This window comes from Thermobia domestica, chromosome 4, assembly GCF_964235325.1.
Source record: "Thermobia domestica chromosome 4, izTheDome1.hap1.1, whole genome shotgun sequence".
NCBI classification, from domain to species: Eukaryota; Metazoa; Arthropoda; class Insecta; order Zygentoma; family Lepismatidae; genus Thermobia; species Thermobia domestica.
This window is the reverse complement of record NC_137457.1, coordinates 305,097,009-305,112,596: the sequence shown is the minus strand read 5'-3', so window position 1 is coordinate 305,112,596 and position 15,588 is coordinate 305,097,009. Positions and strand designations below refer to the sequence as shown.

General features: G+C 39.0%; 1 protein-coding gene across 2 annotated transcripts in view; it reads left to right on the top strand.

The window, feature by feature from the left end:
- LOC145684271 (uncharacterized) overlaps positions 1–15,588 on the top strand; it is a 323,824-nt gene that overhangs the window by 124,741 nt on the left and 183,495 nt on the right. The gene's annotated exons all lie outside the window — the stretch shown is intronic.

Here is a 15,588-nt window from a genome sequence, read left to right as displayed (position 1 = left end):
TGTCTCCAAAGTTCCCAATTCGATTTCGCTCCATGAGTGGATACGAACCACCTTTGAGCTTGCACAAGATGCAGTATTAAGTATTGAAGTAGACTTTCCACGTAAACTTCTATATATCAAATTAATTACTCAACAGCTCTGTGAACAGATCATTACTAAATTTGACAATAAAGTAACGTATGTAGATGCAGAAGGTACTTACGACCTTCCGCTTGACTCGGCTTCTCATACAATTAAATTGGTACGTATCCACGCGGTACCTATGGAAATTTCTGATAACCAAGTGAAACAAGTGCTTCAAGTTTATGGTGAAATTCTTAGTGTTAGTGACGAACTTTATACTGATGGTCATTATTATAAAGTACGTACTGGCCGCAAAGTTGTGAAAATGATTTTTAAAAAGAATATCCCTTCCTATATTACTCTCAGTTCTCTTCGTTGTTTTGTGACGTATCCCGGACAGACAAAAACTTGTGCGAGGTGTGACAGTGAAACGCATTTGGTGTCCCATTGTGATCGCCGAACATTTAGTGCCCGTTTAGATCATCGGTCCAGTGATCCTTCTGGAATTTCTACTTTGGGTAGCCGAATTGCTCGACCTATCCTACAACTGAAGGATGCGCCTGCTATTCACAACTATAGTGTTTCCGGTTTTGCCGACAAAAAGCGGGCCCGCTACTACTGCCATGCCGACAACTCTGGATGACTCTACCCCGCCAGTCCCCTGCGAGGCAGCTTCTGTGTCCCGACCAAGTGATACCTCCTCACAGGTCCCGTTTCATGAGGAGGGATGACCAGCCAAATTCTTCCTGAGGTTAACCCCGACGCAAATACGGTAGGTGACTTATCTGATAAGACTGAGTGTCCCGGACCCCAGCCAATGACTTTCGATACTTCAGCACCTGCTCGGCCTGAACCTGTTGTTAGTGATTTCCTTAACACGGTGCCTCCTCTCTCCGATGTGCTCGACTCGACTGGTAGTGGTTCCCCAGTTACGCCTACATCCAGTGTTGATGACACTCCTGAACCCCCTATTAGTGAACAACTGAAAAGAAGAAACGTTCCAGTCACGAGGTGAATACTGGGAAAGTTCTGAAAGTGACCGGGAAGACCTATGATTCGACCAGTAGATTAACCCGCACTAGATTACGACAGATGTCTCAATTAGATGCTACTACATGTAATGATGGGGAGGTTGTCCCCGAGACTTTGGACAGACGCGCTACGCAGTGAGAATATGCTAGTGGTCTGTTTGGGACTTTTGTTTTTGTTAATATTGCATCTTTTTGCTGCTTTCCTTGGGCCTGCCGGTTTTTTTGTGTGTGCCTTTTCCTCCATACCAAGCCTTTCCTTGCAGCTCTTAATGTACTCTTTTAAAATAGGAACGATCAATTTTAATGGTCTAACATCTCCTACCAAGCAAAGTGCTGTTTTGGATTTCATTAATTGTTATTCTCTTGATATACTATTTGCTCAGGAAGTGACCTTGACCGACCTTCAAGGTTTTTATCAGCACACCTTTTTTTCTAACGAAACTGTTAACGGCACGGGTACTGCACTTATATTTCGTAATGATATAGAATTTGAACAGTTATACAAACATCCCACCGGCCGGATTATTACTGAAAATGTGGCCAATATCCGGTTTTGCAACTCGTATGCCCCTGCAGGTTCACACAGACGGCGTGAACGTCATAATTTCTTTAATTCCGAGGTAGCCACCGCCTTACATGACAGTTCTCGTTTGATTATATGGGGTGGAGATCATAAAAGTATAGTTTCCGCTCAAGATTCCACTTCTACTTCGAACTTCTGCCCTACTTTATTACAGGTGATTAACCAATTTAATTTATGTGATGTCTGGCGTCATTTACATCCCCACAATCCTGGACACACCTTTTTCTACGCCACTGGATCTTCACGCCTCGATTCCTTTTATATCTCACGATCATTACTTCCACATGTGCAATCTGTGGAAAGGATTCCTGTTTGTTTTTCGGATCACATGGGGCTGTTATGACTATCCAGCTACCGCTTCAAAAGCTTCTGAACCATAATAGCTTATGGCACCTCAATACCGGCATCCTTTCTGAGCCAGAATTCCAGCAGTTGCTACGCCAACGCTGGAGAGAAATTAATCAGCAACTTTTGCGACGGAACAATATTATCCAATGGTGGGAACAACGGGGCAAACCAGCTTTGAAACAAATCTGTAAGGAATACAGCAGAGAACGGTCACAGCGATTCCATGAACAATATAATTACTACTCTCAGCTTCTACGCGACTATCATACGGCATTCCTTAACGGTGAACCTGTACTTCCACAAATTAAACAGGTAAAGGCTTTATTGTTAACATTACGCCGCAAAAGACTCCACGGTATTACTGTTCGCAGCCAAATCTCATCAATGTCACCCACTGAGCCTCCGAGTCTTGTACATATCAGTGCTGAACGTCGCAAAGGCAAGCAACAGATTATTCATAATATACTGGATGATAAAGGTGTTTTATATGAAGGAACTAATATTATTCCATACTTTGTGCGCTATTTTGCTGATTTATATCGCAACCATGATGTTCCAGCTAGTAATGACGGTGTTTTCGATACCTTGAACCCTCTCCCAATTGAACTCCAAGCAGAGCTTGATGCTCCCTTTACTGAAGCAGAAATTCAGCATGCCCTCCACCAGGCAAAAAGGAATAAATCTAGTGGCATTGACTCCCTACCTTACGAATTTTACCAGACATTCCCAGATCTTTTCATTCCCTTTCTTACTGAACTTTTTAATGCCTTTCGTTCTAATTTACAAGTCGGCAAAACATTTACACACAGTATTATAGTGATCATTCCTAAGCAGCCCAAGAGCACCCGCATCAACCAATTTAGACCTATCAGTCTCGCATGTTGTGATTATAAACTTCTCGCAAAAGTTCTAGCAGCTCGGTTACGTAATACTTTAAGTTCCATTCTGTTACCGGAACAATTTGGTCACGATCAGCAGCATCCTACATATCTAGCTTTATCGAATATTAGGGACACGATCGCTTATTTTGAAAGTCGTCCGAAATTAACTGCAGCGCTTTTGAGTACTGACTTTTCTCAGGCCTTCGATAAACTAAGCCATCAGTACTTATTCACAGTTCTTGAGAAACTTCATTTCGGGCCAGTATTTTTAAATATGGTTAAGACGTTATACTCCCAGCGTACTGCCCAACTTAAACTGAACGGAGCCTTAACGCGGGTCTTTCCAATTAACCGGGGGCTTATTCAGGGCTGTCCCTTGTCCCCCATGCTTTACAGCATTGCCGTTATGCCGGTTCTGCATAAGATCCGGAATGAAATGACGGGATTGTGTGTTCCTCCGGCTACTATTAAAGTTCAGAGTTTCATAGATGATATTTGCTTTTTCTTTCGCTCCCAGCGCGATTTAGATACTATCCTCACTAATCTCCAGATATTTAGTCAACTGTCTGGTGCAGAATTACATCCCACGAAAACCAAATTACTTGTTTTGAATGATACGTCTTCTGACCCTTTTGTCTCCCCCTTCCCTGTCGTTAACACTCATAAAATTCTCGGCATTACTTGGCATACCACTATAAAAGCATCTATTCAGGCAACATATGGAGTGGCTGTTCCTAAGGTCATTAACTTGCTTTATAAACACAAAGCTCGCAATCTTACATTACACGAGCGAGCGACCTTCTTAAATATTTTTGCCTTCAGTCTATTGTACTATATAATGCAGATTTTTCAGCTTTCTGTCTCAGACGCTAACACACTTAACAAACATCTGTTTGCCTTTTTGTGGTATCAATCGACACTGCGAGTACATCGTCGAACTGTGTGTACGACCAAGCAAGTAGGAGGGTTAGGTATTAAAGACGTGGCTCTTCAAGGCCGTTGTCTACTACTACAACGCACGTGTCAGCTGTTAACTTCCTTTTCTGAGTCTTTCTCCGCGTGCCATATCATGCGTTGCCTTCGGCACGTGACTCTCAGTTCACCTGTTTCTATTCTGAACTGGTCCCAACCTTACCATTACCTGCGCACCGTCATTCTAGACATTTCGTATGCTCTTATCAGTCACACAGCTATTGAAGATATGACTGTGAAGAAATTGTATACTTATTATGCAAATTATCTCTATACCCCCCCTAAATGTGTTACTCGCCATCCCAATTGTTCTTGGGCGCAAATTTGGCATAATATTAATTCCTCTTTTTTACCCTCTGGAATGAGAGAGTTATGGTATAGGTTAGTGCATAATGTATTTCTTACTAACCATCGAGCATGGGAACTCGGTTTTCGAGCAGATGCTCAATGTATCCGATGTGGACAAGCTGATACACTCATCCATCGCTTGCATACATGTCCATCCATCCAGCATTTGTGGCGTAGCTATACACATATTATAGCACGAATACTTCGTGTTGATCAACGGATTATTAATAGTGAGCCGTTTTTTCTTTTGCTTGATTTCAAATACTTCCCACGTCCTAAACACAATATCATAGTGTGGTTAACTCAGTGGTGCCCACCCCCCCTCATGTCCATGACGCACCCCCCCTCAATTGTCAATCTGTAGGTGATCTTCCATGAAAAAAAAATCCTTTCGATTAATTTTTACACCCTCTCGAGCATATTTATATAGATTTTTAGCCCCCCCCAAATATTTCAATGACGCAGTTTGCGTCATAGCCCCCCCTTGTGGGCACCCCTGGTTAACTATTCACACAGCGGCTATCCTACTTGCCGAAAATGAGCTGGTGACACAAGCCATGTACATTTTTAGACTACAGTGCTCTTTAAAAACAATGCCTTCAGATCTACGCTTGCGTCATTTTGCTCACTACCCGACTGCTGTTTACTAATTTTTTTTTCGTGTGTGTGTTTGTGTGTATACTTCATGTGATTGATTTTCAGTTGTATTGCAGTGGTATCCTTTTTGTAATTTGTGATTACTCTTTTATTCTTATTATATATACATATATGTAATGTAATTTCTCGCAATAAAACTGACTGTTAAAAAAAAAAAAAAGAGTGGGCTAGCGCTATATGCTAGTAACGAAAATACCTTTTGGTGTGAGTTCAAACCCGGCCCGAGGAAAGTTTTTTAAACATTTTTTTTACATTTTTATAACACTTTTTAAATTAAAATAATACGAAAATAATACTCAAAAATGTGATTTACTTACTTTTGTGCAGATAAGGTGTAGTAGTAGTAGGAACGGGTTAGAAGCCCCGCAGGGCTCGTTTTGTTGCCCTTGTACTCCATGATATAAGGCTCGTTTTGTTCCCCTTGTACTAAATGATATAGATTTTGTGACCAACTTAAAACAACTGACTAGGATAGCGCGTAAAACAGCTGGCTAGAGTAGCGCGCGAAAAAACGTACTTCCGGGAGTATTACTCTCCCGAGCGGGTCGTCTCCGAAACTATCCACTTTTGAGCACAAGGTTCATATGAACTTTTTTTTTTCTTATTTTGATGTGAGAAATCTGTTCCAAAGTTATTATGACACGTTCATGTACCACCCTATATGATCATGGCTACACTAATATGAAGATTAGAACTAAAGAACGCATAATGGCCTCCAAAGATGTTCATCCATTAAGGTCTTTCAGAATATTTAGCTGACCACAACGAACAAATTACAAACATAAAAAATTGACCTAGGTTTTCGTCACAAATTTAAAGAAATACAAGGGCTGTTCATTTAATTCGAAGATTTTTTTTAAATATAAAGTGTTAATTATCGCCCGGAAACATCACCGTTGATGCATGTGGCAACATCTCATGATGACATAACAGCGCTATTACTTCGCTGAGCCTAGGCAGAGTTGAGTAAGACGTGATTGTATGTTGTGTGATCCGTGTCGGATTGTAAAATTGGATATTGAGAGGAACAGCGAATCTGCATTAAATTTTGTTTTATACATGAAAGAAGCACTACAAAGAAACTATATTGAAATCCAACTTAAAAGGGAAACAGTTTGACACAAACGAATGGACTCAGGTGCATTCCATAACAAGCGTTCCAGGAATACTTCCAGCAATGACGCAACGTTCAGAATGACGCTGTATAGATGAGCAGGAAAGTACTTTGAAGGGGATAAGAATGAGTTGGTGGTAAGCCGTCACTATGAGTTTTTACAGCATTAGTCAAGGAATAAATGAACATGCCCTGTACGTTGAATTCTTTCCATATGTACATGAACTAACCATATATGAATATATTTGCAGAAAAAAAAAACTTTATGTTCGCCAATCCTCCTCCCGATCGGTGTTTGCCGATCTCCCCCCCCCCCAAAAAAGCACTAGTATATTGATCTTGGGATCTACTGTTTCGATTACACAAGTGTAACATGGGTAGTTCTTCTTTTATTATTTGTTCGAACGTGTTTTACCTTTTACTTCTTTGTTAGGTGTGCAATTATCTTCTATGTTCTTCTCGGTTCTGAGTGTCCGGTGCTTTTCACTGTGTATGCAGAGTATGTGTTTTGTTTGTCATGTATTGTGTTCTAAATTGTTTGTATTGCTTTGTGTTAAGTCGCCTGCTTCTTCTGAGAGTTTTGGTCATTGTTTGATTCTTCTTTTCTGTTCTCTCGTACTTTATGCAGCTGCTGAAGAAAGCATGTGGTCCAAAAATCTGCTTTGCTATACGTGGAGGTACACATAAGAAACCGAACTAATTTTTCGGTTAGCAGAGCTTTTGTAGTACAGCGTTTTCCCACTATAACCACATAGAGCGAACAATCCTAAGTCAGTAAACCGAGTACCGTTGCTGAAGAAGGTCAGGTCTAGTTTCGGCAGAGTTTATAGTGACAACTGTTGTGTGTCATAGTCGTTTTTTTACAATTGCTGAATTTCGTGAACAGCATGTGGCGGCGAAATTCTGCTTTTTGCTCGAAAAAGGTGGTACAGAAACTCTTGAAATGTTAAAAAAAAAAAAGCGTACAAGGACGATGCTATGGGGAAAACTCAAGTGTTTGAGTGGTTTTCCTGTTTCAAAAATGATGAAATGTCAGCTGATGCCAAATCTCGTTCTGGTCGTCCTTCCACAGCCCTAACACATGAAAATGTTGAAAAAGTTCGTGCAATCATCAATAAAGATCAACGACAGACCATTGTAGAAACTGTGGAGTTGTCGGGAGTAACTTGGAGTTCAGTGCAGCGAATTTTGGCAGAAATTTTGGGAATGAAAAGGGTGGCTGCCTAACTCATGCCACGACTGCTGACTACTGAACAAAAACAAGGTCACTTGGAAGCATGGTGTGCTTTGAAAAAAGAGGTCCAGAATGATCCAAACTTTTTTTTTTCTTTTTTCAAAAATTATAACAGGTGACGAAACTTGGTACAAGAAAAGATACATCCGTTTTGCTGAGGTTGCTGAGGTGAAGACAAAATGACGGAGGCGCTGTCAACCATCACAAAAGTTGAATTTAAACAATGTTTTGAAAAATGGAATAAAAGATTAGATAAGTGTATTAGTGCACGTGGAGAGTACTTTGAAGGGGATTGAAGGTTTGTGCTTAAAATGTGAATAAATATGTTCAAAAAAATTAAGTTCGATTTCTTTTGGGTACCCCCTCGTAAGTTTCCAGGGGATACCTTTGTGTCCGTAGAAGTTTTGAATGTTATTTTGAGATGGTCCGACTAATTGGTTTCTTTGTAGCCAGAGATCGTGAAGGAGCATAGTTTTTCTTATTTTTGTGAAGACGGAATCACGAGTCTTCTTCAGTCTTCATAGGTACGTATATGTCTTGTGGCCTGTAAAACTTACAAATCAGGCGGTCGGTTTATCGGTTTTATATCTGTTTGTGCTTCCTGTACTACACGTGCTTCATCATCATCTAAAGTATGGAAGCATTGAGTGTGATGTGGTAGTTCCGTGTTGTTTTTGTTACTCCTGGTGTTCCTGTTGCTGATTGCGAGCCTATTGTAGTCCTACAAAGGGCTGCATGTTGTATCTTCTTCTGTTTCTGACTAGGGATAACTCCAAAGTTGAACGTTGAATCTGGGGATAACCTATATATTTCGTGAAAGAAAATGAAACTTCAAGTTTTACGTCCCACGGTTATGCCAGTTAGGCTAAAGGAGACGGTGATAATGAGAAATGAATGAAATGGTGGAATGAACAAAGTGGGAGGAAACGGGAGAACTTCGAGAAAACCCACGAGCACGATGTTTGTCCACCACAAAGTTCACACGGCGCGAGCTGGGATCGAACCAGGAACCCCAAGCACCGGAGGTGAACGCTCTACCACTGAGCCACCGCGCCCCCATTTCGTGAAAGAGTTTGTCGAGTAAGTTCCTAAGCAAGTTTCAATTCCTTACCTGAAAGTGACCCCACCCCTTCAGGGTTGGAAAAACAACTTGATCTATATGTCCTATATATCAAAGTGATCTGCATGACTTTTAGGTTAAGAATATAATATCACTACTCAATTACATCCTATAGTAATTACTGTAGAAATATACACGTATAGAGGACAGGGCGAAACAAAAATGAAAAATCAGCCCAAGAAAAGTGTTGCAAAATGATACGAACGATGATATGTTTAGTGTAATAACATGTAGCTAGGTCTCTGCTACAAACATAGAGGGCGCTAGACGAGAAGGCAAAATGTATAGCAGACGAGTGATAGAAGTGTAGGCTAGTTTACTACGGCGAGGACATCTGTGTGAGGTGACGAGTAAAAGAAGCATAATAGGCCCTGGCAAAGTATTATCTGAGTGCGAAAATTGCCAAATAATGGCATATAAAGAAGAAGGTGTATCTGTTAATGAAATCGCACGTCGAATTGGGCAGTGTGCTTGTGTCCTGAACAATTTTCTTAAACTTGGGATGCGGTATCAAGTAAGAAGACCATCAGGAATGGCGCGTTAATTAACGCCACAACAGCAAAGACAGGTTGTTCGAAGCTAAGTTGTGCTGGAATATGCCTTACACAGTTGGCACAAGACCCTAACATTCGTGTACATAAGTCTACACTATCCAGACCTGTGAAACGCTGTAAACATATATCTCATATAGGAAGCGTAAGCGTCAGCCACAACTCACCGCGCAGAACAAGGAGCGACGGGTGATCTGGACCAAAATACGTGTGACCTGGAAGCAGAACGCGTCGTGTCATCTTCAGTGACGAAAAGAAATTTAATTTGAATGGTCCCGATGGCTGATGATACTATTGACACGATCTGCGGAAGTAGGAGCAGATGTTCTCCAAGCGATAGCAAGGACAGTCGGTAAGTATGTGTGGGGGAGGGCTTCGGTTGTTATGGTACAACAAATCACGAATTTCTTACATCTCATATGACATCAACCACGTACTAAACAGTACTTGCAGACAATTTGTTGCCATTTACCTCGCGAATTGCTGGTTCCGAGTGGATCTTCCAACAGGATAATGCTACTATCCACGTTGTTGGAACTACCAAGGATTGCTTTCGGGAGAAAGACGTGGTTGTACTTGATTGGCCTTTCAATTTCCCAGACAAAAACCCGATGGGAAATCTTTAGGAAATGTTGTGTCGCTCAGTGATCGCCATCGGTACCCAGTACAACAATGTTCGTGAGTTGCAGGATGCCATCATCGCTGCATGGAATCAAATTGATGTGACTGTTGTAAACGCTGGTAAACATCATGTTTAATCGAGCGTTCAAGCTGGTCTTATGCAGTGGCTCATTTATTGTCTTTTAGAACTAGCTTTTGTATCCCGTTCGTATCATTTTGCAACAGTCATTATCATGTTGTTTTGATTGTTTTTTGTTTTCAATTTGGTTAGCCATGGAAATGAGTGAACTATCCATGGTCTGTAAACATATCCTCCTTATACATCTCTACATATCACGTATTACATCCGTGCACTGGCGGATCCAAGGGGGGGGGGGGACAAATATGGTCTTTTCCCGACCGATTCAATCTGTGTGACAAACCTAGCAGAGTCTAATCAAAATGTGTGGTACTTAGTACTATTTAATACAGACAAATTTGAAGTGTGAATATTTATGTCCCTAGTTCCTTGAGGCGGTCGCCATAAGCCCCAAAGGAGTGAGAATATGATTCATTCGTTGGACGAACAGCTGTAGAAAGGAGGGTAAGACACCTCACTCTTTGAACTAAAAAGATATATTTTAAAAATTGTCCTAGAAAAAGGATATGGAAATGGAATTCATATCCCGAAACTTCAAGTACCTGTACCTTGAATAAAGAGAAATATAGAATCTTACCTAAAAGCTCTCTGAATCTGAGACTTTTCGGTTGGTTGATTGATTGATATGTATTTACTTCGTTTGTCAAAAGCGATGCTTTACAGATCGAGAACTAGAGTTTAAAGTTGGATCTGAACCACTATAGTGCGTTCTATGCTCATTCACCGGGAATCAAATCACAGAACCTCATGCATCAAAGATCAAAGATACGTTCGCTAGCTACTAGATCAACGAAGAGAGCCGTGACTTTTGGGGTTCAAACACGGTAACATTAGGAAGGGACCAGGGATTTATTGTGACTTTTAATGGCATTTCATCTGAGTCCTGAGTAAGTAACTGATCGCACAGGCCAAACTGCTCAAGCTAGAAACTTGGGATTCGGACTGTAGATAAGATTTCTGTCGTAGGATATTACTAAGGAAGGATTTCTTGGAAATTCGAAGGGAAGGGGTGGCCATCTCTCCGAATCCCTTAAGGATGAAGACTTGAAATTTGGTATTTGGATTTCTGATTTTAAATAATTTGACACGCGTTTTAACGTTTTTTGATACTTTAGTAAAATGTGGAAAAAAGGGAGGGGAAGAAAAGGGAGCGGGGTTTGCAATTATAAAAATAAAATATCAATATCTAAGAATCTTCGAAGGTTAGAAACATGAAATTTGGTGTATGGACTTCTCACTCAAAATAATTTAATATCTATTTCAGCGTTTTTGATATTTTACATAGAGGGAAAGAAAAGGGACGGTTATTATTATTATTATTATTATTATTATTATTATTATTATTATTATTATTATTATTATTATTATTATTATTATTATTATTATAAGATGCTCATATCTCGGGATCCTTTACGGTTAGAGACATGAAAGTTGGTAGTTTAATTTTTCATTTAAAATAATTAAACATATTTGAGCGTTTTTTGCCACTTAACGTAGAAGAGAAGGAAAAGAGGTGGGGGTGGTTCACTAAAATGCCTTACGAGGTGTTTGAATTTCGTGACAGAGTTTTAGCTCAATCCAATGCTATATGAAAGAGATACATAGAAGGAAGAAGGCGTGCCACGGTAAAACGTAGGAGCATTTGCTATACTGTGTGAGGCCGTATGCAGAGCAAATTGGGGGTCTGGGGGCGAAGCCCTACCTAGGCGAAAGCTAGTATAATATAATTTTATTGTTGTAAGCATAGCTATAATTATATTATGTTCCTAACAACTGCATTTAAGAAATTACCTAATAGAGCCAATTTCCAACCCGTATTCCTACTCTGGTATAATCCTTTTTTTTCTTTCTTTACATACTCAATTATACCACTGCAAAAGAGGGGGTGTATTCGTACAAAATACCCTATACAAAGCATCAGCCGAAAGAACATTTCAACGCTAAAGAGGTTGAAGACATGGCTACGGTCCTGGATGGGTGCAGATCGACTTAGCGACCTGGCACTACTATATACGCATCAAGACAAACGTAGATAACGCTCGTATCATCGACAGATTTGCCAGGAACAAGATAGAGCGTAGATTTGAATTTGTGCTGTAACTTTCACAGAGATGCAATGCAAGGTGACTAAGGCTGTTGTTTTGTTTTCGCCCGTAGTGGTGTTTCCTCGTAATTATTTTCAACTCGTATGTACTCCACAAAAGTCATGAGCCTGAGTATAAGTTGAACTCCTTGGATGTATCTGAATCGCAAACAAAATCAAGAAATATGAACGAACTCGAAAAAGTTTCTGAAATTGCTTTTTTAAAATCTTTAACTGAAACAAAAGGGTACAACCACAATCTTAAAAGATGTGTACCGGTATATAGAGTATATTATATTTTTAATAAACAGTTATATATTATACATATAATATTTGTTTGTTTAACGTCCCACGTGTGTGCCAGAAAGGCTAAAGGAGACGTGGACCTACTGATTATAGTGGAATCCGAACCAGTTTTTCGTTCAACTGTACCCCCACCGGGAATCGAATCCGGGATCACGCGCACAAAAGGCAAGCGTGTTAGCCATTAGACCAAACGGGGTCCATATTATATCTGAGATGAAAGAAAAACAAGTTATACGTACTTTATTCTCTATTGGTAATTTCGTTTAAAGGTGATAATTTTTTTTTTCAAAATTAAATTTTAATTTGCATTTTTTTAAAAAAAATATCTGATATTGTCAAATAATATCGCCAGTCGGTATGTTTTAGGAAATATAACTTTTGTGCTGTAAGTAACGGAAACATCACTTTGATTTTACATTTCTGATCTTCTTTCATTCATTTTGTTGTAGACTTCGCTAATCTTTCAGAGTTTTTTTTTTTTTTTTTTTTTTTACTAGTTATACATTATAATGGCTTATATTGTAATTCTATATAATTTTAATTCGTGTAAAATTTATACACATTTCGTGCTAGATACGACAAAATTTCTGTTGAGTTTGTGTAAGAGAAAGTTTAGTATTGATGTGTTTGTTATTATATTATTTGCAGTATTTTACTGAATAAATTGTGCGTTTACCTTCGTAATGATTTATATGGTTAAGGAGTACTGCAATATATTATATTTATGTAGGATTTATCTTCACAATTCATTTCTTTGTATGTTAATTCTGTAGGTTAACTTCAAATCGTCGCTCTGGATTCATTAGTAGTACGGTACAATGATTAGTACTATGATGTATTAGTATTATGTATTAGCTATGATTAGTATTATGTATTAGAAAGTGTATCTATTTCATTCTTCTGTACTGATCTGTGCCCTTGAAAGCGCAGGCCATAGTTATTTTAAGGCAAAAGCCATAACATCCTTATTTCGGGGGAAAGCCACGAAATTCAAGTTCGGGCAATCACTACTACGAGGAATAATCACGGAGCCACTAAACATCCTGGGAGTTCAGTTTGAATATTATATTTCTTTCTTTTCAATTTTCGATTTGCTGAATTATATCTGATATAAACAGAAATGAAAGCAATATGTAAAGATTGCTCCCCTATATTTTGGCCCATTTGAATACTGTGTGCCATATACTATTAAACATCACTTTTTAATTAATGTATTTTTTTAAGCTACCGAGAAAAGTATACAGAAATATAATAATGTATTTTGTTATTTGTTGACATTTTGTATTATTCTTTATGCATGTATACATTTGATATTGATTTTTGCGTACACCGAATCAATCGTTTTTTTTTTTTTGTTTTTTTTTTTTCAACTGCTGTTCCGCAATTGTTATTCAAAATATAAATGATTAGAGCAAATTCTACACTTTTCCGCTAAAATGAATGCCATAGTCAATACAGTATTTTCTTTTGTGCAATTACTGTGCAAGACAGCGCATCTGATATATTGCGGTGACTAGTAAATCATGACACCGCCATGTCTCCGAAATGAAAGTGCGTATTTAATTTAAATCTTCAGAATACTCTCATTAAAAAAAAAAAAAAATCGGGTCTCAAAATGGAATCTGGGAATCAGATTTAGCTAAATCAGGTTTAGATACCCCCCCTCAATTCCCGCATTCATATGCGTCCGATTTTTTTAAAGTAAAATTCTGGTCACCTTGAGGCTACGCTCATCTTCCAGGAAGAGAACCGCCCCCCCCCCCAACGATCCTTCTGGATCCGCTAGTGCATCCGTGACGTGTACTTACTAGAGTTATGCCACATATTTGAATCGTTCGTATCATTTTGCAACATACCTTACTTTGATATATAGGACATATACCTGTAGGTCAAGCTATTCTATATATTTCCACCCTTGAAAGGGTTGAGTCACTTCCATGCAAGGAATTGAAACTTGTTTTGGAACTTGGTCGACAATCTCTTTCAGGAAATATATAGGTTATCCCCAGATTCAAGGCTCAACTTTTTAGTTATCCCTAGTGAGTCCAACATTAGAAGGCGGGCCCACAAATTGTGTTGTTTCTTTTTAACTTCTTCTGATGTGCTGGAATTGATCCTTGTTGAAGACGGGTAAGGTGTTCGAGGTTTCTCATCGCTCCTTTTTAATATTTATTCCTACCCTTGGTTATGTGCGAGTGTTGTTCTACTGGTCCTGACAAGGGCCGAAATTGTTTGGTGGGAGAATGTAGGGGCTTAAGATCTCAGTGGAATAGGAACAAAATGTCCTGCACTCACGACTTCCGCCAAATGTTGTACACACGAATCTTGGCTATGCAGGTCTGCAGTGAGGACGATGTTCCTCCTCCACTAGGAGTGGCCAGGTGGAGCAAAGTGTAAGACTTAAGGCTGATTGCTATTCTCGCAAAAACTCGTAGTTATATAGCAGCTGAGAAGCAGTAACTGAATAAAATCAGAAATCGATAGAGGTACCAACTAGTGGGAAAGTCTGAAGAAGTCTATATTGAAGAAACATCATCAGCTTCGAAAAGCAGTTCTCACCTCTTTAAATACCTTAGCGAATCACATACCAATTTAGATTTTCATTGATCTCTGATTAATCTCGAAATAACTGTGGATATGCTTAACTTGAAATCCTAATTGGAGTGCATTGCGAGAGGTTTTGTATCTTAAACATAACCAACTCTTTCCTATACTCCTGATAGATGAGTTATATAACATTAATAAACCTTGGTAATTCTAGCCATGAATAAAAAGATACAAACCTCAAATGTGTGATTAATTTAATGTTTCTGATTACTTGTTATGTGGTGTTTGTGAATTGTTTTGTATATTGAGACATTCTTGGCAGCTGACAGAGTTCTTAAGCACATACCTGCTTTTTCTATTAAAGTTATTATCCCACAACAGTCACTTGAGGCGCAATCTCAGCACAGGTACTTAATATCGTGGAGATCCACAGAGAAGTCTGTTATTTGATGAAACTGTCACTTTTCGGAACTTTAACTAACACAGACTATGATATTCGGAGCCTGAAGATAAAATGTGATTCCAATTTCCAAGTTACATCGAGACAGCTAACGATATGATATCTGGTAACACACCATCCTATCCCGGAAGTATCTTGAGGTTTTATACTCTTGCTTATGCTGAGATTGTTACTGAAAGTGCCCGTGGTTATGATGTAAAACAACACCATTGAAAAAGAGTGACCCAGAAAAATTAGGTTCATGTACAAGACGGAATTTGGTTCAGACGATGAAACCTGTCAACGCTACATTTACATAATGAGGAAGTTCATTATGTAAGTCGAATTGTCTTCAACACATAAAGCGAATTCGCACACAAAATTACATAATAATACGTAACATTTTATAATAGATTTTCTGACCTGAAATTATGTGAAGGAATCTTTTTCCTTGTTTTGTTCATCTTCTTTGGCAATTAATGTTAAATTTGAAGTCAAGGTACAACATAAATAAAAAATTATAACTGGCCGGTTACGTAACTTTCAGAGTT